The 27,998-nt window shown below is 44.8% G+C and overlaps 1 pseudogene; it reads left to right on the forward strand.

Annotated features, from left to right (window-relative positions):
• The first annotated feature begins 7,165 nt into the window (after positions 1 to 7,165).
• Positions 7,166 to 27,998, forward strand: part of LOC148543375 (polyphosphatidylinositol phosphatase SYNJ1-like) — a 59,741-nt pseudogene continuing 38,908 nt past the window's right edge.

Genomic DNA, 27,998 nt, shown 5'->3' on the forward strand with positions numbered 1-27,998 from the left:
CCCGGGAGGGTTAGGTTTAGGGCTACAGTAGGTTTAGGCACCTCCGGGGGGAGGTTAGGGCTAGACAATAGAGGGGGATGTTAGGGTTAGGCACCACTAAGAGAGGGTTAGGGGGGGAGGGGTAGGGATAGGGTACTTACCTTCTCCCTTCTGGCTGCCAACATTGGGATACTTCATACCCATTCCGTGTGTGCATTTATGTTTTAATAAACTTTAGCTTTCTATGGTGTGTGTTTTTATTTTAATATTTATTTTGATGTGGAACTACAGGTACCAGTGGGCCCGTAATGCCCCACATGCTGGTACTTGTGGTTCACCAAGTACCAGCAATCAGGGGAAGCTTGCTGGGACGTGTAGTTCCACAGCAAGACAATATTTGTAACTGTTAAAAAAAACTAATAATAATAATAATAAAAAAATAATCCCATTCCAGGTCTCAAACCTGGGATGTCCACTCTGCGAAGCAGTGCCGCAAGTGTGCATCTTAAAACGCAGTCAGTTTGTAATCCAGGGACCCCTCTGTGACTCAGACCCCACTACTAGTTTATAAGACATGCATTCACTACAGTATCTAATTCTGGGACAGTGCCGCAAGTGTGCACCTTAAAACGCACAGCCAGTTTGTAATATAGACACGTCTTTCTGTATTGACTTCTAATTCAGTGATGGTTTTATGCACTACTGTTAAGACAACACTACAAATTGCTAAAACATGCATCATGTATTCTGCAGTGCCGCAGCGATCGACACATTCATAGTGGCACATTAATTGTCCTAGCAGATGGGGGATGGTGTCCTTGACAATGGTCACTATTCCTTGCCTTTTCAGGACACAAGGGCAGACCTTGAGCTGACTGCTTAAATGGCTAACAAAGCTTCCTTTATTATGGTAATGAAAGGCTCTTGCTTGCTTTGGGGGAAGGGACCTGATGTACCATGTGCGACTCCCGACCGGCTCCACTGGGCATGCGCAGTACTATGACACCCCATACATCACAACATAGCATGACTAGCAGGGTGCTACATGGCGTATGGAGCGGCTCCACTGGGCATGCGCCGGAAATCCCATGTGCAACCCCAGAGCTGGCAACCACCACAGCGCCGCCGATGTGCCGACAGTGCTGCAAGTGTGCATCTTAAAATGCACAGTCAGTTTGTAATCCAGTGACCCCTCTTTCAAACAGAGCCCATTACTAGTTTCTAGAGTCATGAAATCACTATAGTATCTAAGTCTGGGATGCACTGTGTGTGACTCCTGACTGGCTCTACTGGGCATGCGAAGTACTATGAAACTCCATACACCACAGCATAGCATGACTAGGATGGCACTACATGGCGTATGGAGTGGCTCCACTGGGTATGCACCGGAGATCCTATATTTAACCCCCAGAGCTGGCAGCCACCACAGCACCAACATGCCAGCAGTGCTGCAAGTGCATCTTAAAATGCACAGTCAGTTTGTAATCCAGAGACCCCTCTTTCACTCAGACCCCACTACTAGTTTCTAAGTCATGAAATCACTGTAGTGTAAGTCTGGGACAGCGCCGATATTGACGCAAGTGTGCAGCTTAAAATGCACAGTCAGCATGTAATACAGAGACCCCTATTTCAAACAGAGCCCACTACTAGTTTCTAAAGTCATGAAATCACTATAGTATCTAAGTCTGGGATGCACTGTGTGTGACTTCTGACTGGCTCCACTGGGCATGCGCAGTACTATGAGACTCCATACGCCACTTCATAGTGCGACTAGCAAGGCGCTACATGGTGTATGCAGCACCACACACCACTTTTTTGAACACACAGTGCATCACCTGTACAGTGGCATAAAGTAGCACAGAAATGTCAGATGGTGGGAAGTTGTGGATAATGTATTGAGTTCAGTAGGGTTGGATTAGAACACAGGTTCTCAAGCTCGGTCCTCAGGACCCCACATAGTGCATGTTTTCCAGGTCTCCTCACAATCACAAGTGAAATAATTAGCTTCACCTGTGGATCTTTCAAAATGTGTCAGTGAGTAATGAATACACCTGTGCACCTGCTGGGTGACCTGGAAAATGTGAGAACCACTGGATTACAATACTGAACTTCAATTGCTCGGTCTTTATGCAATGCTGGGAGTGCGTCTTTTTGGTCAATACAGATACCTGTATAAATGACAGAACTCACACACCACCAAGTGATTTCTTTTTAATCCTGTAGTGAAGATTTAAAAAAAAAAAAATTGTTCTTTTCCAGGTCTCGAACCCGGGACAAGCACTGTGCAAGACGCTCACTAATATACAATCCCATTCCGCACTCGCCACCCAGCGGTTAAGCGGTGTATTACATGCCGTGGATTCTCTTACTTTGTAGAATGCCATGGTACGCTAAAGTACAGCCATCACGTAACGTTCCATGGCGCGACACAGAGGCCTGAATGGCGCGCTATGAGCAACAAACTATCTGGGCCCATCTGTAATCATTGGTACCGCCAGTCTATGTGGCTCATCATGCATCCTGTTTACAAGACCAGCAGGTGGAGTTGTGTGAATTATACCTCCTGTCTGTAATGGCAGAGCCAACAATGCTGTAGGCCTGAGCTACTCAAGAGAGGATACTTGTCAGGAGGGAAGTATTCATGCAATGCATTCTCTTATCAGGAATACCCTAAGCAGTTTATGGTCAAAGTGCTTGCCGCACATAAGCACCAGACAGACATTAGTAAAACAGGTCAGTTAAGTATATACAGCAGTGGCGTAATTAAGGAGGGTCAAGCAGGGCGTGTGCCCTGGGCGCCATAGGACCGGCGGCACGGGGGGCGCCACCGGCCACGGTACCGGCCCGTCCTAGTTGGGCAGTGCAGCGCAAACCGCAGTGTGTGCAGTCAGCACTACACATTTACACAGGACCGGCGCTAGGCTTCCCAGCACCGGTCCTGTGCTGCACAGCAGAGCCCCTTCCCTCCCCCTGAGCGCTTGCCCAATAGCACCAGGAGGAGGGTGGCAGGTGGGCTCATGTTGTGCATAAGATACACATCGCCGCCAGCGAGGGCACTGCATGGGGGGACTACTGCTGGGGGTACTGCATGGGGGAAGTGGACTACTGCTCGGGGCACCACTATATAAGGGGCTTACTGCTAGGGGCACTGCACTGGGGGGACCACTAATAGGGGGCACTAGGGAGGACCACTGCAGGGGGCACTGGATAGGGGGGATCACTACTGGGGGCCTGCATAAAGGGGACCACTACTGGGGACACTGCATAGGGGGGGACTACTATGGGGGGCACTATATAAAGGGCACTGCATAAGGGGGGTACTACTACTGGGGGCACTCGTTCATAATAAAAATAACAATAAAAAAACTAAATAAACAATAAATAAATAAATATAAACTTATAAAATCATTAAGCTTATAGTTAATATAAAATATATAAAAAAGTTTGAGAGGATACCTGGCCATATCTAAAATAGATGAACCACATAAATACATATAGAAAATGAGAGAAAACCCAGTAAATAGTGAATAATAGATATGGATAGAAATTTGAAAGCACCAATAATGAGTGATAATCCACTAAGCCCTAAGTTGTCACAGATATTTAAAAAAAATATATATATTTCAAATGGGAGTAAAGAGTTAAGTTTGAATTTGAACAAGTGTATAATGAAAATCGTGAGGTTAGAAGTCTCTATTAGACTTGCGCTTCAAAGATATAATCAGTACTATAGTACCCTGCAGAAAAGATGGAAAAATAGGGGAAAGGGAGAAGGAAAATCGAATGGATATAATTGTTTTTATATTTTTAATATTTTTATTTTTAAAGTATTTGATGGAAGGGAGCGGGAAGAGGGGAACATAGACTGGAGTAAGGGGTGCGTGTATAGGTGAAAGGTACCCAAATGGCCAACTACCTACAGGGACCTGGAGTCTAGTGGGCAGGTGGGGAGTAAACCACCTACCACGCTAATTTTTAAGTCAAGAGAAGGAAATGCAGAGACGTGAGACCATGTAGTACCTACTTATGACCATAGTCAGACACTGTTGAGCTCAATTATGTCATTTAGGCCTGCTGGGCCTAAGGTATTAAGTCTAAAAATCCAAAAGGCCTCTCTTTTGCAAAGGTATTAAAATCTATCACCATTACGTTTGGTAGATTTGATCTGTTCAATCCCCATAACTTTCAGATTGTCTAATCCTCCCTCAGAGCAGGAAGAAAAATGGCATGGAACACTGTGATTAGTCAAACCCTGTTGGATGCCACGTCGATGTTCTATAAAGCAAGTATTGAGTGTGCGTGTTGTCCGACCTACATATTGAATCCCGCAGCCGCATTGTAACAAACATATCCCATAGGTTGATTTGCAGTTCAAAAATTTCTCTAATTTTAAGGTCTCTCCACTTGAAGAGGAGGTGACCACTGTGCTCCGATGATTAGCATATTGGCATGTCAAACAGCGATTCAGGCCACACTTGAAAAAACCATTAGGTGTTGGCGTGAGCCACATCTTTTCGTTATTGGAATGAATGGAGTTCATGGTCTTACTTTTAAGGGCACTTGGTGCTATTTTCTGTTTTAGTGTATTGGCTCATCTATAGATAACCCTAGGAGCCTCAGAAATCACAGGAGCAAGTAGTCTGTCCAACTTCAGCAAGGAAGAATTTTTAGTTATAATTTTCTTGATTTCTTGTGCGAATGAGTTATATTGAGTAATAAATGCCATAGAGCATTCCTCTTTAATAGAATTCCACGAATTTGATGTACCCAATACAGCCTCCATATTATTTTTGGGAATTAACAATGCATTTCTGTTCTGATGTTTGACTAAATCAAGTGTTCTATGCAATAGTGAACGTGGATAACCCTGATCAAGACAGGCAAGGTACATAGTGTGTGCCTGTTGATCGAACGTTTTCTCATCAGAGCAGTTCCTCCGCAAATGGAATATTCTTCTTCCAGCTCTGAAGGTGGCAGCTGTTAAAGTTCAGATATTTGTTACAGTCTACTTCCTTTGTATATGTAGATGTGCTCAACAAATTGTCCTTAACTGTGTTTGTAATGTCAAAATAGTTGATGCTTTTGGCATCAAATAAACATGTGAATTTCAAACCAAAATCATTATTATTAAGGTTTTCAACAAATTGATTGACCGATTGTGCATCCCCATCCCAAATGAAAAACAAATCATCTATATGTCTGCCATAGAGGACCAGGTTTCCCCCGAACTTGCCACCCCAGATGTATCACTCCTCAAAGCGACCCATATAGAGATTGGCGAAGCTCGGGGCAAACCTGCTCCCCATGGCAGTCCCACACACCTGAAGACATTTTTTTAATCAAACGGAAAATAATTGTATTTCAAAATGAATCTAATTGATGAAAGGATAAACTCACGCGTTGTCTCCAAGAGTGTCCCATCTAGGGAAGATAATATTCAACTGCTGTAATTCTCTATTCATGAGGAATATTAGTGTAAAGTGATTCAACATCACATGTCACTAGTAGATATTGTCCACTTCCTCTAGGAAGTGTCTCGTATCCCTGATGTGTGATCGTAGAGACAACACGTGAGTTTGAAGGTATGAATCAACAAACATAGATAAATTAGAGGTGAGGGGCCCCACACCTGAAATAATAGGACACCCAGGGGGTGAGGTGAGGGATTTGTGTAAGTGGTAGAAGATCGGGACCACCGGATGTGTGGTAAATAAAAAGTGCCAAACATCTTTGAACAGTACATTATCCACTAAGGCTATATCTAAAAGACTCCTCATGTCACATTGGAATGCCTCTGTCGGATCACCAGTTAGTTGCATATAGAGAGTGGTATTATCCAACTGTCTATAAGCCTCCTGCATATAATCTTGTAAATCCTGGATAACGAGACCCCCTCCTTTATCCGCCGCCTTGATCACGATATCATGATTCGTCATAAGCAATTTAAGGGCCCTTCTTTCCTGTCTAGTGAGGTTGTCCCTATGATTTTTCTTTTTGTCCATTTTTTGGCAGAGGGTTCTAAAGTCTTCCATAGTTGTAGCATAGAAGCTTTCTGTGAAAGGGCCCCTATATTGTAAGGGGTAGAAATTGGAAGGATTTTTAAACTTTTTGTTCATAGGTGAAATATTGAACAATTTAGTTGTTTCCAATTGAGAGGGGGGTTCATTCTCCAATAGGAGAGATTCTAATGTTTCCAGTGGGACTAAATCATCAGAGTCTAGAATTATTGGGGAACCATCAATTTCTTTCTTTCTGAGCAATTTAAGGGCAAAGTATCTCTTACGGCTCAAAGTTCTGACAAACCTATTAAGGTCTACGAAAAGATCGAAAAGGTTAGGTTTCATCGAGGGTGCAAATTTGAGCCCTTTGCTTAATAGTCTAGTTTCATCTGTTGTCAGATTTCTACTTGATAAATTGAAGATGCCCTTCGTATTTATCTTCATCTGAGATTTTTGTTAGGAATTCTTCTTGGCATATTCCCCTCTGGTTCCTCTTTTTCTTCTTCCTTTCCTCTTTTTTCCCCCCAGTCTGTAGCTAGTCCCATTGCTCCTGGCGCCTGTGGTGATTGTGGGTGGTCTGTTCTTCTCTCCCTCCATAAAACAAAAGGACGTCTGGTACTGCCAGCGTGATCCGCCTGGGAACTGGATGGTATCTCAAGAGTATCATCACAGTCCTGCTGGAGTACGTTAAATTTGTTATAGTGTACCAGGTTCCAATCAGTATCAAGACTTTCTCTGTGAGGGGAATGTCTGTTAGATCTTTCCAGTCGAGGGCTTCTCTGTTTCCATACTTCTCTTCCCCTTGTAAAGTTATTATTGTTCTTTCTAGACCGAAAGGGTGGTGGTGTTTTATGAATTTGTCTATGGGATTTGGGATTTTTATGGAATGAAGGGGTTCTAAACCTTCTATTATAGGTACGTACTTTATCATTGTCATAATCATCTTTATCCCTATATAGTTTACTCTCTTTTCTAGCTATCAGGGATTTTTCAAAATCCTCAATTTTCTGATTAAACTTAAATTCACGATCTACATAACCAGGATGTTCCTCAAAACCTTTACATTCTGTCTGAATAAGTTCTATCTCTTTCTGTGTTTCTAAAACCTTCTTAGTTCTAAATATATTAAAAAGGAAGAGGGGAAAAACTGGAAAAACAATTGCACAGGAGTAAAAGTAGGTCAGAAAATGAAGTCTACTCAGGTAGGGTCTCTACTTCAAGGAAAAGATGTGGGTGCTCCCTAGAGTGTACGTTTATATGCATATGATTATTTAATAAAAGGTATGTTTTAACTACTATTCTATTTCTTGTGATTATGAAATTGTGGGGTGTGCCTCGCAAAGGAGTTTCTTTTTCTTTACCCTCTCTTGCTGCATAGTTCTATATTGTATCAGAAGTTCCATTAAATCCCTGGAACATTTGTCCAGAGTTTTTTCAAAACCTCTGTGTATGATGGATCATCCCTAAATGAAGAGGTTTTAAAAATCCTTAGGCCTCATGGGATCAAGTCCCTATCTAAATATTTCTTCAGGGTAACTTGATCACACCAATGGAGGATTTCAATCATACACAGTGACTCCATCTTATTAAATAATCTATGCATCTCAACATCACTATTTGATGTTCCCACCTCAGGTTCAAGGCCAATCTTATTCAAACAGTTATCACGTCTTTGTAGGTATTCCGAAATACTTCTAAGATTGGACATTCTAAAACCTTAGTCGCTTCCCCCTACCAGCAAGATATAGATAACCAGAGAGAAAAAGAAACAAATGGAGGGCGCCAAAAGAAATGTGGGTATCAGGATATTGACTGTAAGGTACCTTACTCAAACGAGTTACATTACGGACAGACCAAGTGAGTCTTTGTCCCTCATTAGTATTACCATTATAACTTTAATGATAGGAACTCCATCTGCTCATTAAGGATTTGGAAGTATATAATTACTGGTGTGTGTCAGTGCAAACCGTTATATACAATCTATTTACCACATTCAGTGCCTTGGATTACATCCGGATATAGCAACAAGTGGTTACATTCCCCAAAGTCCCATCTATGAGACTCTACGATACATTGTATCCACCACTGTCCGCTGTGTCTTTTATCAATTCTTTTATTGTGATTACAACTTTAAATGTCTTTTTTTTTTTTTTTTTACCTTTGTAATGATCTGATCCTTGGCATATATAGCTGCATTTTTTTGCCATAAATTCTGATTTCACATATATATGTTCTCTATTCATGTATCTAAATACTGCTGATTGTTTATTTCAGAACTTGACTCCTACAGTTTATTATTTATTGATTATTAAACAGCCTTTTTTTATACATATCCTGTCAGTTGTACTGCGCTTAATTTTCTTCTCCTTTCCTAAATTAAAGGTGAGCAGGTGATACACTGAGATGCTCAAATTCACAACATCTTGGCCTAGGACATCCCATTTTAAACCTGCCAAACGATGTTAGTCAGGAGTTGGTTGAGCAGAATTGCACTGTGATGTGGTTAACGCCAATGATCCTGGAGCAAAGCAGTATGTATCACATTAAAAGTAGATTGAGTCCTTTCTCGTAGTGAAAATACTATAGATGTGTGCCTGCTCTTCAGCACAGGAGAATGCACCCTATCTAACCCTGCTGTTTCTCATTTGAATAATCTTACTTCGTAAATAAAAATCCCTACAACATCTCCCATTGGCTGGTGTAAATTGTACAATGTTCCTTTCTAACACTAAGTAAAGATACTCTTGTACCTGAGTACCAATTAGCTATTTTTAAATCCATTTATTTGAACTATGAAATGTTATTGCATGTGCTAACATTTTCACAAGTTCACAGTTTCATCTGCTGCTGTAACCGAACAACAAAAAGATAACAGGAAACCGGTATGCAGAAAAAGGAAATGGTTTTATTGCTACTGTAAGTAAAATTAGAAAGCTGATGCTTATACAAGCCAGTTTTCTGCCAACAAACCTAATGCCACACATGTAACAACATCTTTCCATGCATTATACACATTACTTAAGTGATTACTTTATCACAAATAATGAATGAGTGACAGCATGAGACAAGTTTAGCTTATTCAGCACTGTGTTCAAGATACTGTTGAAGACAGCAGCAGCATACCATACCATAGGAACTAGAAATAAACCTATGTGTGAACAGCTCACATAACCAGATATCAATGTTACTAGGGAAGTTTAAAATTGCTAGCTGCATTTCCTTCCTTTATAGACAGTGTGTGTGTGTGTGTGTGTGTGTGTGTGTGTGTATATATATATATATATATATATATATATATATATATTATATATATAAAATATATAATAAATATATATATACACATATTGTGACAAGAACTGCATAGACCGGGTAAAATCCATCAGCAGCTTTTATTGTTCACCACAGGCAGGTACACAGAGTTAAGGCCCCCATACATCAGAGATGGATTGCAGCAATCGTGCAATTTGCAATCGATTGTGTATAAAAATCTGCAATGTATGGGCTTCACAGATCGCAGATTGCAACCAAAAAGTGATTGGAATTGTTTAATCAGATTGTCCAACATGTTGGATTTCACAGATGGATTGGGGCTGTAGATTGCTAGTGTATGGACATGATCAGCAGATTTGCAGACCGTTTCTAGCAAAATGATGGGCCTTTCAAGATTGCCAGATCTGTGTTTGCTGCAATTGATCTGCAAATCACTGAAAACGATCTGTAGTGTATGGGTGCAGATTGCTCGATTGGGAAATCCTAAGATCGGGCAATAAATCTTCAAATTGTTCAATTGTGGTTTTCAGATTGCTGATGTATGGGGGCCTTGAGGCAACACCTGAACTGGACATTTACACAATCCTAATGCCTTTGCTCTGCCAAACCTGGCAGATCTGGATAGTCCACATTTACTTCATGTGGAATTATGCTGACCCTGCCACAATATATATATATATATATATATATACATACATACATACATACACACATAAGGCCGGTGCTAGGGTATTCAGCGCCCCCCTACAAACTATACATTTGAGCCATCCCCACCTCAAGGACAGGTAGCTGCCAGTTGTCTCTCTCTCTCTCACTCATTGGTAGGCGGGTGCTCCTTCTGCCATTGCTCCTTTTTTTGGGCACAGCCCCAATACACACAGAGAGATTAGGTGTGTGCTTGCAGCTTTACGTCATCGCGTATGTCGAGCGTGTAAACTGACGCACTACATGATATTGCTGCTTATAACAACAGCAAGGCAAGGGAACGAAAAGGCTCCTCTCGCTCAGGGTCAGGCAATGAAATCAGTTCCAGACCAGGCGGCCGAGGACATAAATTACATTTAAATTTAAGGATATCTGCGATCTGGTTAATGGGTGGTCCGGACCACCCAACTGGGTTTACACAGTCTACACATAGGAACCAGTTCCCCTTGGCTGTCTTGTGCACAGGTAACTGCACCACACCCAGGTTTTACAAGGCAGGGAAAATAAGAAAGGGCAAGGAAAAAAAAAGTTTTTCTTTTAAACTCCTTTAACCCTTTCCCTGCTGGTACAAATTCACAAACAGTTGCTTTTGTGCTTCAACACATTCACTTGCAAATATTCCCACTGTGTAAACGCTTATTTTTCTTCAAGGACACAGCATAGACTTTACACATTTGCACTTTGCAGAACTTCTCCACATGTGCAAATAAACCAATTTTTCTGAGCCGTTTACATTTAACCACACTCACAGACCCAGCAAGGCAGCGCCTGGTCTCTGCCATGCAGAATGGGGCTTGCAGACGGATCCCATGAATGGCACCAGTTTGTTACCAACGATTTTATGAACGATTTTATGAACGATTTTCTGTCAGATTATCTGTCAGATTTTTTAAAGTGTAATGAACGATTTTTATGAACTACAAACGATTTTTGCATATTCCCTTAATGAAAATCGTTGAGTTGACAAGTCTGACTGAACTACAAACTACAAACGTGAATGCGCATGAACGATTATCGTTCATCGTTTGACTCAGAAAGTAAACAATTTTTTCATACAATTATCGTTAAACGATATCGTTTAACGATAATCGTTCAAAAAATCGTTGTGTGTGTATGCAGCTTTACTCTTTACACCAGTTGGTTTAGTCAGATGGCTTTTTTACTCTTCACAAATGTTATAACAGCACATTTATATACATGCAATGGCTTCCTGGCACTAGCTAAGCCCCCCCCAGCCCTATCTATCATCCGGCTGCGAGTCAGCATCAGAAATCCAGCCCACCGGGTCCCACAATCCTTTTATCCTTCACACACTCCAGATCAATCACATCCATGTCATGGACACACAGTTTTGTAGGATAGTCACTGTGTGTGCGTGTATTGTGGCAAAGAGAGTACTTTGCCACGGTCTGATGTGCAGAACAGACCTCACTCCCTAGGACAAGGGGCAGACAGGGTTAAGGATTCTGCTGTCTCCTACAGGAAAGGTCTTACACACAGCTGCACTACATGGATGTGATTGCTCTGCAGTTGGTTTAGTGAGATGGCTTTTTTACTCAGACAGTAGCGCATGTGGACATTGGGACTGAATCAGAATGGACACTCTGAAAGAACGCTCGCTCTGAATCAGGGCATTTTTTTTTTTTGTGCGGCCTCCCGGCCGCTCGCATAGCTGTACGTGACCACCCACAGCTATTGCGAGCGGCCAGGATGATGGTCGCGATGGTCAAGACCATTGCGGCCATCAGGGCTTGTGACGAGACCCTTGTGGTAGGGTCTCATGGCCGTAAGCCCCAGAGAGCTTCTGGCTCTAGTAGAGCCGGGAGCTTTCCCACTGACATCACTGGTGATGTCAGTAGGGCCGCCCACAAACGGCAGGCGTTCGCATGGATCAACATCGACAGCCGCCCCTTTTGTAGTGAGCCACGGAGCGAGAGAATTTCCCTCTCGTTCCTGGGCTTGCTCACGCTCAGTGCGGCCGCTGCGCATGCGCAGAGCACACCATCGACCTGCTCGCGAGCGCTCAAGTGCTTACGAGCGGGTCTGAATCAGGCCCACTATGTGCACCCCCTTTCCATGCTGAGAACCGACACTGCCACTAATGCTGAAAAAAGTGACATTGCCCACACAGGCAATGTTGGGATCTTATGGTAGCCACATCGCAACCAAACTGCTCTTTATGCCCCTCCCCCATGCTGGCTTGGCATGTCAGAAACTGCTGATGGACAGGTGGATGTGGTGGAGATGTGAAAAGAGGATGAGAGAGCGAGATGGGGAAGAGATGGAACGGGATACCAGGAAAAGAAGGTGGAAAGAGAGATGGGGCGGGGAGGAGGAACAGAAAGGTAATGAAGGGGAGAGAAGGAGAAAAGGGGAAGAGGTGGAGAAAGAGACATGGAAAATCACCCGCGCACGCAGGGGGGGTTTCCGAGTACCTAGAAACCCCCCTGGCCGCCGCTCTATTAGCGCGCAGAGAAGGAGCAGCTGGCTTTTTGCACTGGCTGGGCTGGGCTAGCTGATGAAGGGAGAGCTGCAGCTGCAGTACGTAGCTCTTCCCAGGCTATGCCGATGGTGCATCGTGAGAGGCTGCGCCCAGTGACTGTATCCATGGCGCTTTCCCCCGGCGCCCCACAGGTGTGTTTATTACATGTGGGGATGCGCGGCAGAGGAAAGGAGGTGCCGGCGGGGATGTGTTTGTGGCGTCATGCCAGCGCGGGGTGGCTACCGGGTGAGGGGACGGGGGTTGTTGGTGGGGGAGGTGGGAATCTTTAATAAATTATGCTCTATTTATTTGCCTGCTTTAACTTTTGAAGTGAAAGATGTGTGTGTGTAGTCTATGTCAGTTTGTGTGTGTCAGTGTGTGTGTGTGTGTGTGTGTGTCAGTAGATGTGTGTGTGACATTGTGTAGTCTTTGTCAGTTTGTGTGTGTCAGTGTGTGTGTGTCAGTAGATGTGTGTGTGACATTGTGTAGTCTGTCAGTTTGTGTGTCAGTATATATGTGTGTGACATTGTGTAGTCTCTGTCAGTATGTAGTCAGTGTGTGTGCAATGGTGAACTGTCTATAAAAAAAAATATATATATCTATCTGTATAGATATATATATATATACTGTATATATATGTGTGTGTATATATATATGGTACTTGTGTACTTTACGGACTCATTACCTTATTATAGAGAACTTTCGGTGAAAGTTGTCCCCTCGCTGCGCTCGCCACATGGTTATATTCCTTCTCTGTGCTCACTTGGATGGTAGGGAATGACGCTGGACACTTAATAAGGTAATGAGTCCGTAAAGTACACAAGTACTATATATATATATATATATATATATATATACATATCTCAGTCAGTTTGGAAACCCCCCTTTCAAAATCCTGCGTTTGCCACTGAAAATGGGGGAGTGATGGAGAGATAAGGAGAAAGGGGGTGTAGAGGAAAAGAGAGACAGAATAAGAGTGTCACAAACGAGGGACCTAGCCGCTCATACCCTGTCCGGCGATGCTTCTGTATGGTGGGCCATCCTGTACCAGGGCGATGTCAGTGTGCATGGGTGCAGCCATGATGGATTGGATCAGCTAATTGCTAACATCACTGCCTGTCTGCTGCGCACACATCACTGCTCTCTTATCCCCTGCAAGAGCGCCCTATTTAAAGCAACATCTGCAACTAGCAAACCGTCAGAATAATGTGGAACGTAGATCCTCTGTGTGCTCTCTCTCCAGTGTGTACCTTCTGACTCCGATCTGCCACCTGAACCAGCGCTCCTGCTGTCTGTGCATGCCGCTACTACCCTGATACCTGTGAGTAGGTTACATCAACTCTGCAGTGTTATCGCTCCTGCCAGTATCCAGACACCTTCAGACCTGTGTTCAGTTCCACTGTTTCCTTCAGTTCCAGTCTGGCCCCTGTCTCCGCTGGTTCCAGTCCAATGAAATCACTCCTCTGGTTCTAGTCACCTGCTGATCCCCCCGGTTCAAGTTCGGTTCAAGATATCTTCAGTGTTCTCCAGTTCCAGTCCGGTCCAGCCTCCTTCGGTTCTAATCACCTGCTGTCTCCTCTGATTCCAGTCTGGTTTAACCTGCATATTTCCAGCTTGTGTCCATCATTCTGGTTTTAGTCCGTTTCAGCCTGCTACCTACACTCTGGTTCCAGTCCAGTGCTAGCCTGTGTTATTCCTGCAGTAGTCTGAAGAAGTCTGAAGTATCTATTTAATAACATTGACTGTAATAGTGCTTCCATTTGTACCTTCAAGCAAGTCTTCTGTTAACAACTGGCCTGCTCATTGGGGGTTCAAGTGGATTGATCCTGTATTAGATACTTCAGCCTGTGTTGCTGCTCTGAGAGTTCCACATCATCTCCACTACTCTTCTCAGCATGACTGCTCCAAGTTTGCCTCTGGGACTCTCTGCTCATCAAACCATTGTTGTGACCATCGATGGTGGTTGTTGTCCTGATGGTACTCTCACTGAGTGTTGAGGTTTGTGCTGAGCTTCCAGTGGAGTGTCAAACTCTGAGTGCTGGGGACTGGGTACTGGATCTATGTGCCTCTCTGAAGCCGTAGGCTCCAGGCACTCAGATTTGGTATTTGGGTTGTATCACTTTCGGTGGATTCAATTTGGGCTATTGGTTATATTGGTTATAATTTCCCCTGCCCAGTTCCTGAGTTCTCAAGTGTTGGTTCCAGCTCCACGGACCTGAGTGTCAGGGCTGGGGTTGAGTTCCTTTTAAGTGGTTCCAGGTATTGGAAGGGAGTTTCCAGTATTCGCCGACCATGTTGATGACCTTGGGTCATATTTCATGCCTGTGTCCATGTCTAAACCATAAGTAAGTGTCTGACACATATACCTTGTTTCCTATTCTACTTGTCAGTCCTGTCCACGGGACCTGACTTAGATCTCACCAACAATCCCGTGACAAAAATAGGGACAGAGAGAGAGAAATGGAATTTGGGAGAAAGACAGAGGGAAAAAAATATGGCAACATTGGGCACCACAACTACAGGTACCCATGCAGATCACTTTATTATGCATTTTGCATGCTCGTGACTTGGGTTCAAAGTAGTAATATATATATCAGGACAGAGCTTGGTGGGGCTTTATACAAGATCTTCAATTATTTTTTTGTTACCACTGTGGGAGGTGGGGGCAGCAAGAAAATAATGGCAGCCTCTTGAACTCAATTGATCTCCAAAGTCTGACACAGAACAAAAAGTTGCAATTCATTTTAAAAACATACACCACACCTCTATTTATGTCACACCCATCTCTCCTGTGACTGGCTGGCTGAGATTCTGACAAGTTGTATGGACCTTTGCTATGAAATATAAATTTGTATTTTCATATTGATTCACCCGACCCTGACAGAAACATAATTATAGTCTTAATCGTTTGGAAATCAATTTATCTTTGCACATATATCACACATCGCCCTCTCCTGAACTGTAATATCAGAAATACACAAGTTACTGGTTTCTGTAAATTATAACTATATATAATTAACACATGATGCAGGTCTCAGTCCCCTGGATACAATAAAATGCCTCTGTCTAATATAAAAACAGGTCAAATCCATGGTTGCTATGATATTGTAGTTTTTGCCTTTTACTTTGAGTGTTAGTACATATGGTATGATTTGGGAGACAGTCTCAGTGGTAAATTTACTAAAGTGAGAGTTTTTAGAAGTGAAGATGTTGCCCATAGCAACCAATCAGATTCTAGCTATTATCTTCTAGAAGGTGCAAGTTAAATGTTAAGTAGAATCTGATTGGTTGCTATGGGCAACATCTCCACTTCTAAAAAACTCCCACTTTAGTAAATTTACCCCTCACTAGGGCTAGATATTTGTCAACTTTATTTCTTAAAGTAAAACACCTAGTCAGATCACATATTCTTGTGAAATGGTCAGATAGGAACCTTTTCTATCAGACATAATTTTACTTAGATGCAAAAAAGGTTTTGGTTAGTACCAAGGGGACATATCTTAATCTGCAGACAAAGGAAATGAAGGACCTCCCAAAGGGTATTAGAGTTTTGCAAGGTGAACAGAGACAAAAATTGTAGCACTCTGGTACTAATTAGGATGCTATTAGCACATAAACCCATAATTTAATCTGGGTATTTAATCTGGGTTTGACTTTTTGTGTCAAGTGACACTTTCAATTCAAAGCAATGATGAAATTCAAATAAGGATTGTTACTAGACCGATTCCTTACTTACTGAGTGAGTGAGTGAGTGAGTGAGAGATGTACTAAGCCTTGGGGAGAGATATAGTGGAGAGCGATAAAGTACCAACCAATCAGCTCCTGACATTTTTCAAACACAGCCTGTAAAGTGACAGTTAGGAGCTGATTGGTTGGTACTTTATCCCTCTCCACTTTATCTCTCTCCAAAGCTTAGTACATCTCCCCCTGACTATGAGCTTGAGAAATAATGTATTCTATATTGTTCAATCCAAATACAGAAGAGTGGTACAGGTTGAGTCTCCCATATCCGAAATGCTCGGGACCAGGAGCATTTCGGATTTTGGATCATTTTGTCACAGGAGGCCTGGCGTGTGCAGCGGAGGGGTCTGGCAGGTGTTACAGGAGGCTTGGCGTATGCTGCAGGGTGTCCGGTTAGTGTCACAGGAGGCCTGGCATGTTCTGCGAGGGTGTCCGGTGAGTGTCGCAAGGGATCCGTCGGGTGGAGTCCGGCAGGTATCATGTGAGGCCCGGAATGTGCGGCAGGGGTGGGTCCTGCGGGTGTCACTGGGGGGCCGGTGGGTGTAGCAATAGGGTCCGTCACGTGCTGCGGGGGAGTCTGGCGGGTGTCACAATGTTCCTCGAGTGTGCTGCAGTGGGGGGAGAGTGGCATATAGGCCACACCCACGCCACTAGTGATTGGTCATTGATCTGTGACATCATGACGCCAGGTCACGTCATGACGTCACCGCTACCACAAAATACTTTGGTTTTTGGAATATTTCGGATAATAGAATTACGGATATGGGAGACTCAACCTGTATCTTAAATCTAACCCCAAAACAACAGAAAAATCCCGGTACAAAGTGTTGTCATGGAGAATTACATCTGGCAATTGCAGACAACCATGGTATAAAGTTAATTTCACAGTATCACAAAATAACATGGCATAAAAAATATATTCTTAAAAAAGTGGAAATGCAGCTACGCATTTCATGAATACCTTACACTTCTTCAGGCAGTTGAGGAGTGATTCACAGACAATACATGGTGATTTCCATTTGAAGGTGACCACACACATACCGACTATACTCACGTTCCTATAGTTTGTCCGATTTCCCTTGACACTCTCCCGGCAGCTCTTCACACGATATGCTGTCCAATCTTCATCCAATCTTCATCCGATCTCCTGCAGACAGACTTTTTCACAGTGCATTTGAGTCTAGATCGTCAGATCTGCCCTACAGCACGGCAGATCTGAAGATACGATTGGGGCTTCTTTTGCCCGATCTGTCGTTCCGATGTGTCGGAATCGGGGGAAAAAAATCGCTATGTGTGTGGCCAGCTTAACACTAGCAGGAGTGGAACAAATGCAAAATTCAGTTTTCAGTTTTAAAAACAATTTAGATAACTGTAAACATTTGTAATTAACAACATTAAATTATGCTTATAGGAAGTGTCGAAGCTGGATAATTGGCTGAGACAAGACCAGCTTAAAATTAGGTCGTAACGACGCCATCTTGTAAATCAGATTGCAAAACACCATTTTGCGAATGGCAGCCCAGCGCCATTTTAGCTAAACTCACACTTAAGTACATATGGCGATGTTACTATTAGCAGCATGTGATTGCATCTTACACCATTTCTCATACACACATAAATACGCACAATTGCGCTGTTAACTAGTCACATATTAGCGAATGCATAAGATCCTGTATGAAAACGCTCTTTGTTAGCTTCATGCGCACGCATCTGCCCCAAGTTAACTAGCGTCTTTATATCAAACCCCAAATACTTACACATTACATATCCACATAAAAGGTCTCATAAGCTTTAAAGTATAAGATTCAAGTTTGTTCATTTATTATAATTGCTGTGAAATAAAGGTTATTTGGTAGCTAAGGTTTAATACATGTAAGTAAGTCATGTTTGATACTATACTGATCTGCACTCTTTCAACAGCATTCTGGTATCGTCAGTGTGAAGATCGCAACATGCATTCTCAACTTATGGACCGCAGAGACTTAAAGCACCGAAATGTACATTATATGACCAACTGTTAGGATGAGCATGAGGCAGGAAACCAGAGACAACCAGTTGTTAGAGGCTGGACTGTGTCTATTTGAATCAACCTGTTAAATGCTCTGCAACAGATGCATCCTCCTTGGGAACCAATGGCATCAGCGACAAGCCTCTCTATTCTGTTGTCTATTTCTGTGAGAGTATAAACGTGTGTGTTGTGACCCCAGTCTGAGTCTTCTTGCTGAATGCTGATAGACGGGGGTTTCTTGCTGATGCCTACATCTGGTCCAGAGCGCTGCGTATGTATAACTGTACTTGGGTCTGTATAATTCTTTGCGCTAAATTGTACTTAGATCATAGCGTGTAACTAACTGTACTTTTGCTTGAAATATCACTTTGTGCTTTGGAACCACAGGTAAAAGGTCTGGAGTCTTTATTTACTATATGACTGTGTACGCAAAATAGCGTCATCCTTAGAGGTTTATAGGCAGGATATTAGAAGGTATAGGCAGGATTTTAGAAGGTATAGGCAGGAGTGAATATAGGTTCTAATTCAATATCCTTAGAAGATGCAACTTAAACTCAATATCCTAATAATCATTTGTATCAAATAAATAACTGAGAAAAGAGTTAACCAGAGATGAAAGAACAAATCAACATTCTAGGCTTTCATGGTTATTTTTTTCATTTTGTACAAAGTTATTTGCAGCCTAGAGACGCATAGGATCTCATTTATACCACTTTTCTACCAGAGTCCGGGATTTGGAACACAGTTTTCCACCGTGGCGCCGATCCAGATCGGCACCATTCACCTTGCCGGTGGTTGGAGATGACATTATACCCCTATAATGGGTGCAGGGTGTGTGGTGCATACAGGCCCCTGGGTCCAGGTGGCCCAAACCGCACACCCTGCACCCATAATAGCCTTTATACTTATCTGTCTGTTGTCTCCAGAGTGCTGCTCTACAGCTCCAGGCCGGCACTGCCAAGCAGCAAAAATCACTGGGAAAATGGCAGCAGATATTTTCCAGGTGACTTGCGTATGCGCAGTCCTGCCGTCCCCGGGAAAACAGCATGGGCGCCATTATCCCAGAGACTCATGCATGCGCAGTAGATTCTGGCACTTAGCGGGAGGGGGCCCGCACTGAGGGCCTGATTCAGACCCGCTCGTGAGCGCATAGCGCTTGCAAGAGGGTCGATGGCCGGGCAGTGCGCACACGCGGCATGTGCACTGCGCGTGAGCGAGCCCCGAAGTGAGTGAGAAGTCACTCGCTCCGGGGCTCGCTACAAGACAGGGCTACAAGACGCTACAAGACGGACAAGATGTTGATCGACAGCCCGCCACATTTTGTAGGCGGGTCTGGGGGGTGGCTGCACAAACAGAGGTGTTCCCGAAGGGACACCTGCCGTTTGGGGGGCGGCCCTATTAGAGCCTACCACAAGAGTCTCGTCGCAAGCCCGATGGTCGTGATAATTGTGACAATCGCCAGGCTGCCCGCTAAAGCTGTGGGTGGTCACCCACAGCTTAGCGAGCGGCCTGGAGACCGTGGTAAAAAAATAACCCGGTCCGCCCTGATTCAGAGCGAGCCCTCGCAAATAGCGAGCGCCTCTGAATGAGGGCCTGAGTCTGCACATGGGGTCCCTCTCTTCTCTTAGAACTCCCCTGATCATACCCTTGCATTGGAATGCGGCTCTCTTCGTGCTGTAAATGGGACCTGGGTTGGACGACCCAATTTACCTGCAGCTCACCTGGCTCCTTCCCGTGTAAAACCCTGCTATGTAGGATTCTTCTCGGGTGACTGGACCTGGGTGGAGCAGTTTCCACTGACAAAAATCCTAGGTTGTGGCACGTTCATGTACAATAATCCGTGATTTTCAAATGAGTGGTATTACAGTTGGGCATGTTTACATTTTTGTGATGTGCAGAAAAAAGCACAAAAAAGCAACTGCAGTGTATGATCTATTGACAAAGAAATCACCAATCAATGTCAGAAGTCAGAGCAGAATTCTCATACTGCTGATCAGTGGCGGATCTTACCTAGGGGCTGCGAGATTGCAGCCCCCCCAGTAAAAACAGCCACTTCAGTGAGCCAGTGCAGTCTGTGACAGCACTGGCTTCACTGTGACTGGAGGTGGCTTCCTATTGGAAGCTCCACCTGCCAGTCACGCTGAAGACAGGCAGCCCCAGGGGGGGGGGGGGGGTGTCTCCTTCACCTGCCCAGTCGGGCAGCCCTAATGGGCATCTCGGGGCTGCTACCAATGCAGCCCCGAGAAGCTGGTGTTATGCGTGCGCATGCGTGGCGCCACCACCGCTCATGCGCATGCACCAGTCCCGACGCCTGCCAGAATCATTGTGCAGGCGCCGGGACCCAGACTAGCAGCAGCCCCCCTCAGATAAGAGGGCAGGAACAGCTGCTGCTGCTGCTGATCATCATCCGTTACTTGCACCTGCCCCTGACCACTCGTATATAATACAGGGTATATCCATCTTTGTGCCGGTCTGCACCTGTTTGCAAATTGCCCTTATTGTACTTGGCATACATTAGAACGCCTGCACAACATATCCAGGCACAAGCAGACATAAGTGGCAGAATCACATCTATGTGGGCATGCGCAGAGCAATTTTATGCAATTAATGCTTTACCAAATAGTGCAGTATTCACTCAGCAACAGCCCCAAAATTTTATGGCTAGGATTGCAGAACAAATATATTTAACTCTAAATGAGGTCCATCATGAGATATACTGTATTGTGCTGAGCATCTCATGCTTAGAAAGTATGAATAATCTCCATATTGTATTCATTTTGACACTTCCTGAGCATCTGCAGCTATCATGGGAATTCTTCTAAAGATACATCACTAAAGGGGAAAGCATTGAAAACAGATGATAAATAACCTGCCTTTTCATGCATCGTAAAAGTGCATGACCAGTTGCTTTGATGCCATTAAATTTTAAGAATGTGGAGCACATGAAAGTTGTGTTATAGTACATATGTTGATGAGTACATATTGCTGAGTGTTGAATTACATTCATGGTTTGCAAAGCAGTCCATAAATTGGCAGGGGTGTGGGGAAGGGCATGTGACCCCACCCAATTCGTAAGACAAGAGGACGGCACCATCGCTACCCCAGTTGCAAACTTCTCCGGTTTGAATGGGTGTCTGGAGCAGTACCCTGCAGTCTTGTGATATTTAAGCTGCGTACCCACCTGGCCGGCTTGTCCGCCAATCGAGCGACCGATTGGTAAACCAAAACACACTTACCAATCTGCCGCTCAATTTGTCTGGGCTGACATCACAACTGGGCAGGCTTTTAGATTTGTCTGCCCAGTTGAGATGTCAGTGTCGGCGGTCCGCTACAGCAAGTGTACAGGCGATCAGCGGGTGCTGCAGGGCCGATGCGATATGTCAGTGAACGACGTCATTCACAGACATATCATCTGTACACATAGACAGATACACTATGCGACTTGTCGCTGAACGAGCGACATATCGCATAGTGTGTAACCAGGTTTAGGACACACCGACACCCAGCTACTTTGCAAATTCCAACCTGAGTCCCTCTTTGAGACGTCATATCATGTCAAGTCACATGATCTGAGGATGGGGGCGATGAGGGTGGCACAGAGAATGTAGGTGCTCTACTATGCCCCCGTCTGTAGAGATTTATATTTTTATAGAGTACAAGCTGTGGTGATTGTAGTTTGAACTGACCATGCCATGGTTCCAAGAAAAAGCTTGGGGAGAAAGAAATGCTTTTACAAAAAGACTAGGCCAATCCTTGGTCCTGTCACGCTCTCCATTCTCTGGTCGTACTCTCTGCACTCCTGTAATCTTCTCCGCCCTCCTGTCGTACTACCCGCAGACAGCGCCGTCTCTTCCATTGGGCTTTTAGGGCAGTTGCCCAAGGGCCCAAAGCTTCATGGGGCCCTCCAGCCCCCTGTAGCTGCTGCCTGTTACTAATTTTATTTTTTTCTAAAGCACTAGTCTGTGCTAGTAGTTGTCCCCCCCCGGTGACGAACGACCCCCCCCTTTCCCTGGTACGCAGCCACAGGCAGTCTGTGTCTCTGTGACATAGCCTGCGCCGCATGTGTAGTGCTGACCGGACAGCGCCCGCAGCTGTGTGTTTGTTTTAGCAGCCGATGAGAGTCAGACAGACTCTCATCGGCTGCTGCTCCCACTGCCGAGCCGAGCATCCTCCGGCTCCCGCAGTGGGTAATGGGAGAGACATCATGACGTCTCTCCCATAATGCAGAGCGGCCCAGCCCGGGAGGACGGATGGAGGAAAGGATGGCGGCGGCAGGGATTCAGGTAAGTGTTTATTTTTTATTTGTCTACTGGGGGGTGAACCACTACTGGGGGCACTACAAGGGGGGGACTACTACTGGGGGCACTACTACTGGAGGCACTACAAGGGGGGCACTACAAGGGGGGGACTGCTACTTGGGGCAATACAAGGGGGGGACTACTACTGGAGGAAATACAAGGGGGGGACTACTACTGGGGGGCACTACAAGGGGGGGGGACTACTACTGAGGGGCACTACAAGGGGGAGACTACTACTGGGGGCACTACAAGCGGGGACTACTATTGGAGGCAATACAAGGGGGAGACTACTACTGGGGGCACTACAAGGGGGGGACTACTACTGGGGGCACTACAAGGGGGAGACTACTACTGGGGGCACTACAAGCGGGGACTACTATTGGAGGCAATACAAGGGGGAGACTACTACTGGGGGCACTACAAGGGGGGGACAACTACTGGGGGCACTACAAGGGGGGGACTACTACTGGGAGGCAATACAAGGGGGAGACTACTACTGGGGGCACTACAAGGGGGAGACTACTACTGGGGGCACTACAGGGGGGGACAACTACTAGGGGCACTACAAGGGGAGGGGACTACTACTAGGGGCACTGCATGGGGGGGGACTACCACTGGGGGCTCTGCATCGGGGGACCACTACTGGGGGCTCTATATAAAGGGCAATACTGGGGGTACTGCATAGGGGGGGACTACAACTGGGAACACTATTTAAAGGGCACTGCATAACGGGTACCACTTTTGGGGACACTGCATGCGGGTCTACTGCTGGGGGCACTATATAAGGGGCATTGCATATGGGTACCACTACTGGGGAAACTGCATTGGGGGACTACTACTGGGGGCACTATATAAGGGGCGTACTACTGGAGACACAACGGGTGGGTAGGGGCCCCAGTGCATTGCTTTGTCCAGGGCCCACACTGCTTTAAAGACAGCCCTGCCCGCAGTTCTGTCATCCTCCCATCGCTTCTGTCATACTTTCTGCACTCCTGACATACTAGCCGCGCTCCAGTCATACTCTTTTCCACCTGTATCTTTTATTTACACTGGCTACATTTGCACAAGAGTGAGTGGAGCAGGGGCAGCACACACAAGAGGTGAGGGCACTCACCAAAAATACTGAATTCTGGGCCCCAGGGCAATACATTTTTGCAACTGGGTTGTACTAAGCAAATTGTGTTTGTGAACATATGTGGGTTCTTTTTAATCACTCAGCCGACCACAAAGGTTGGTACAACTCGGTTCTAGTATTGACACAAGGGGCCAAATGTAATAGGTAGTTTGTTTTAGTAACAGTACAAACTCGCACTTTCTCGCACTTTTAAAAAGTGCGAGTTTGTACTGAAACTCGCAAATTCAATAGCCTGTGAACTTTTCAGCTCGAGGCTACTGCATTTGCGAGTTTAGGCGAGTTTAGGGCTATGTAAACTGACACCTTTTAATGCGAGTAGCATTAAAAGGTGCGAGTTTTAGAGAAGCCATCACAGATCAGTGAGATCCGTGATGGCTTCTGTGTGTGTTTTAAAATAAAAAACGTGCACCATCTCCCCAAAAGCATAACCAGCCCCGGGCTTTATAAAGCCTGTTCTGGTTCTAAAAATACAAGGGCCAAAATGCGTAGGGGGCCCCTGTATATTAAGAACCAGCACAGGGCTTTGTTGAGCTGGTCCTGGTTCTGGATAATCAGGGGATAAAACGAGTAGGGGTCCCCTGAAAGTTCCAGAACCAGCACCGAACTCTTTCTAGCGGGGGGGTGATGCCACAGCCAGGGAAAACCTTTCAGTGGTTTCCCCGGCCAAAGCATTATCCCTGACCACTAGTCAGTCCAGACCGGGGATCCCTGGGGAGTTGGGTACCCCCCCAATAAAGGGGTAATCCTCTCCAGGGCATCCCAGGCCTAGACTGATAGCCCGGGGCTATCCCCGGCACCCTAGGGCAGTGGGTGCCGGGTTGATAGTGTAAAGTGTAAAAATAAAGTTTGCATATTGTCTTTAGTTGTAGAACCACAAGTACCAGCAAGCCTTCCCTGCATGCTGGTATTTGGAGAACCACAAATACCAGCATGCGGGGCATTACGGGCCTGCTGGCACTTGTAGTTCCACAACTAAAGAAATACGTAAATAAACAAACATACACCGTGAATGTAAAATTTTATTAAAACATACATGCACACTCACACTCACACATACTCACCTAGTATCCGAAGTAATCCATAGGGGTGTACTTGCAAAAAAAAAAAAAACATACTCACCTCTCCTATGCGTAGATCACGTCCTCTTGTCCAAGTAGGCAATCCAGGGGTTAAAATAAAAAAACGCAAAAAACCCAATCCATGCCGGACTGAGCAAAGGTATGTGTGTACATATACCTTTGCTCCGCGTAAATGACCGGGGCACACGTGTGCCCCGTCAGTGAAGGGGCCGCCAGCCAATCAGGGAGCATCTCCGTCGGAGCAGCTCCCTGATTAGCTGAATGCGGCCAGCCTGTGTGTCCCATAGACTTCTATGGTGAGAAATCCCCATTGAAGTCTATGGTGGGAACCGCTACATCGTAGCCGCAAGATTAATAGAGGTTAATCTTGTGGTTACATCAATGATACAATGTCGCGACGGAGATGCTCCCTGATTGGCTGGCGGCCCCGTCACTGACGGGGCACACGTGTGCTGGTTCTGGAATTTTCAGGGGACCCCTACTCGTTTTGTCCCCTGATTTTCCAGAACCAGGACCAGCTCAACAAAGCCCTGTGCTGGTTCTTAATATACAGGGGCTCCCTACGCATTTTGGCCCCTGTATTTTTAGAACCAGAACAGGCTTTGTAAAGCCCGGGGCTGGTTATGCTTTTGGGGAGGGGGTGCACGTCATTTTTTTTTTATTTAAAAACATTTAACATAAGTACACACAGAAACATGTACATATCTCATGGATATGTGCATGTTTCAGTGTTAATCTGACCTGCTCAGGATGTACTCGCTAGCCTGAAGCAGGTCTATTATTTGGGGACTTTTGGTAATCTTTTTTTTGCGAGTCTGAAACAGACACTCTATTACATTGGGCGAGTTGATAGTTTTCAATGTGAAAACATCTGGATGCGAGTTTGAGAATGGAGAGTTTTAGTAACTCTGAAAAATGCGAGTTTTAGTGAACAGACACTCTATTACATTGGAGAGTTGTGAAAAATTGCGAGTTTAGCACCAAACTCGCAATTTACCAAAACAGACTACCTATTACATTTGGCCCAAGATGTTTTACATGTTAGCACATCAGCCTCAAGATCCTGACTGACTAAAATAACGGTTGGACCACATAGAACAAAAATATTATTAATAATTTGGAGTTGTGCACCTGAGATTTGTCTGTTTTTGTGCCTGCAATTTGTCTCATCGGGTAGCACCTCCCATTATATATATATATATATATTCAGGGTGTGCAGTCCAGAAATCTTTCCCATATACTCTATTTAATGTGCTTTATTGCACACCTGAGGGAAAGGAGACGCCCTCAGTCTGTATTACCACCCCTACCTTATTGGTTTAAAAGCATGGAGTCTTGTAATGAATATGCACACAAGTAATAGGCACAATTCTAGGTAAGTCCTACAAGTTTTATATACTGTAGTGCAACTTTGGTTCATTTTTGGGGCGTGGGTCCACCTGGATTGCCTTTGTTGATCTGTTTCAGGGCACCGCATTATAACACATTTTTCTTTTATAACACATTTTAACCCTTCACTGTTTGTTTATTATATTTGTACCTCACTTTTTATTTTTATTCTTTATATGCAGCAGTAGCTGCTCCTAACTATTTCTTTCACACTTCACTTTTCTTATTATAGCGATGCCTTGGGGTGGTTTAGCTGGGCTAGCTTGGGGGTGTCTACGCTCTGGATTTGAACCCTAGTATGTTAGGGACCTACCCTACAGAGGTTACCTGGATATGGTGGGTAGGCCCATAACCTTGGCCAAGATTATGCTAAAAACCTCTATTGCAAAATTGTATTGCATTTATATATTATTAATAATTTGGAGTTGTGCACCTGAGATTTGTCTGTATTTGTGCCAACAAAAATAGTCGTCAACTTGCCCGGCGGACCGTCCACGTGTCTCGTCTCAAAACAACTTCCAGCACGTTTATCCATAACTATTTTACATAGGATAACCAGCTGGTGGAATTTATACACCACTAATGCCAGGGACAGTTTAACAATTTTATTTGCACCAGACATTGTACCCATTAACCTATGATACTATAAATAAAGGTTTTTCATGTTCTCACCTAAATAATGGTGTTGCACACTATTTAGTTATTGTGCCCAAATCCTATGTCTGGTGCACGATATCTTTGTGGGCAGCGGGTATCTGGCATTTCAGTCTCTTGGCAAGTGTCCCTGATACCCTGCTTTCCGCACTAGGGGCCTGATTCAGAGCCGAACGCTCTGACCAGAGCGCTCGCTCTGAATCAGTGCCCTCCTCCATGAAAATGGAGCGGCCTCCTGGCCGCTCGCATAGCTCTGGGTGACCACCCACAGCATATGCGAGCGTCCATGATGATGGTCGCGATGGTCTTGACCATCCGGACCATCGGGCTTGCGGCGGAGACCCTGCGGTAGGGTCTTGCTGCCGCAAGCCCTGGAGTGATTTTGGCTCTATCAGAGCCAAAATCACTCCCACTGACATCACTACTGATGTCAGTGGGGCTGGCTTCAGACGGTAGGCGTTCCCATGGGAACGCCTCCATCTGGCAGGCACGTACCCGGCACGCCCGCCAAAGGGGGCGTGCTGTCAATCAACATCGACAGCACGCCCCCTTTGGTGCGAGACCTGGAGTGATGGAGAGCCCGTCGCTCGCCGGGTCTCGCGCATTTACCAAAACAGACTACCTATTACATTTGGCCCAAGATGTTTTACATGTTAGCACATCAGCCTCAAGATCCTGACTGACTAAAATAACGGTTGGACCACATAGAACAAAAATATTATTAATAATTTGGAGTTGTGCACCTGAGATTTGTCTGTTTTTGTGCCTGCAATTTGTCTCATCGGGTAGCACCTCCCATTATATATATATATATATATTCAGGGTGTGCAGTCCAGAAATCTTTCCCATATACTCTATTTAATGTGCTTTATTGCACACCTGAGGGAAAGGAGACGCCCTCAGTCTGTATTACCACCCCTACCTTATTGGTTTAAAAGCATGGAGTCTTGTAATGAATATGCACACAAGTAATAGGCACAATTCTAGGTAAGTCCTACAAGTTTTATAAACTGTAGTGCAACTTTGGTTCATTTTTGGGGCGTGGGTCCCCCTGGATTGCCTTTGTTGATCTGTTTCAGGGCACCGCATTATAACACATTTTTCTTTTATAACACATTTTAACCCTTCACTGTTTGTTTATTATATTTGTACCTCACTTTTTATTTTTATTCTTTATATGCAGCAGTAGCTGCTCCTAACTATTTCTTTCACACTTCACTTTTCTTATTATAGCGATGCCTTGGGGTGGCTTAGCTGGG

The sequence above is a fragment of the Taudactylus pleione genome, unplaced genomic scaffold (assembly GCF_031769625.1).
Source record: "Taudactylus pleione unplaced genomic scaffold, aTauple2 ptg000004l, whole genome shotgun sequence".
NCBI lineage: Eukaryota > Metazoa > Chordata > Amphibia > Anura > Myobatrachidae > Taudactylus > Taudactylus pleione.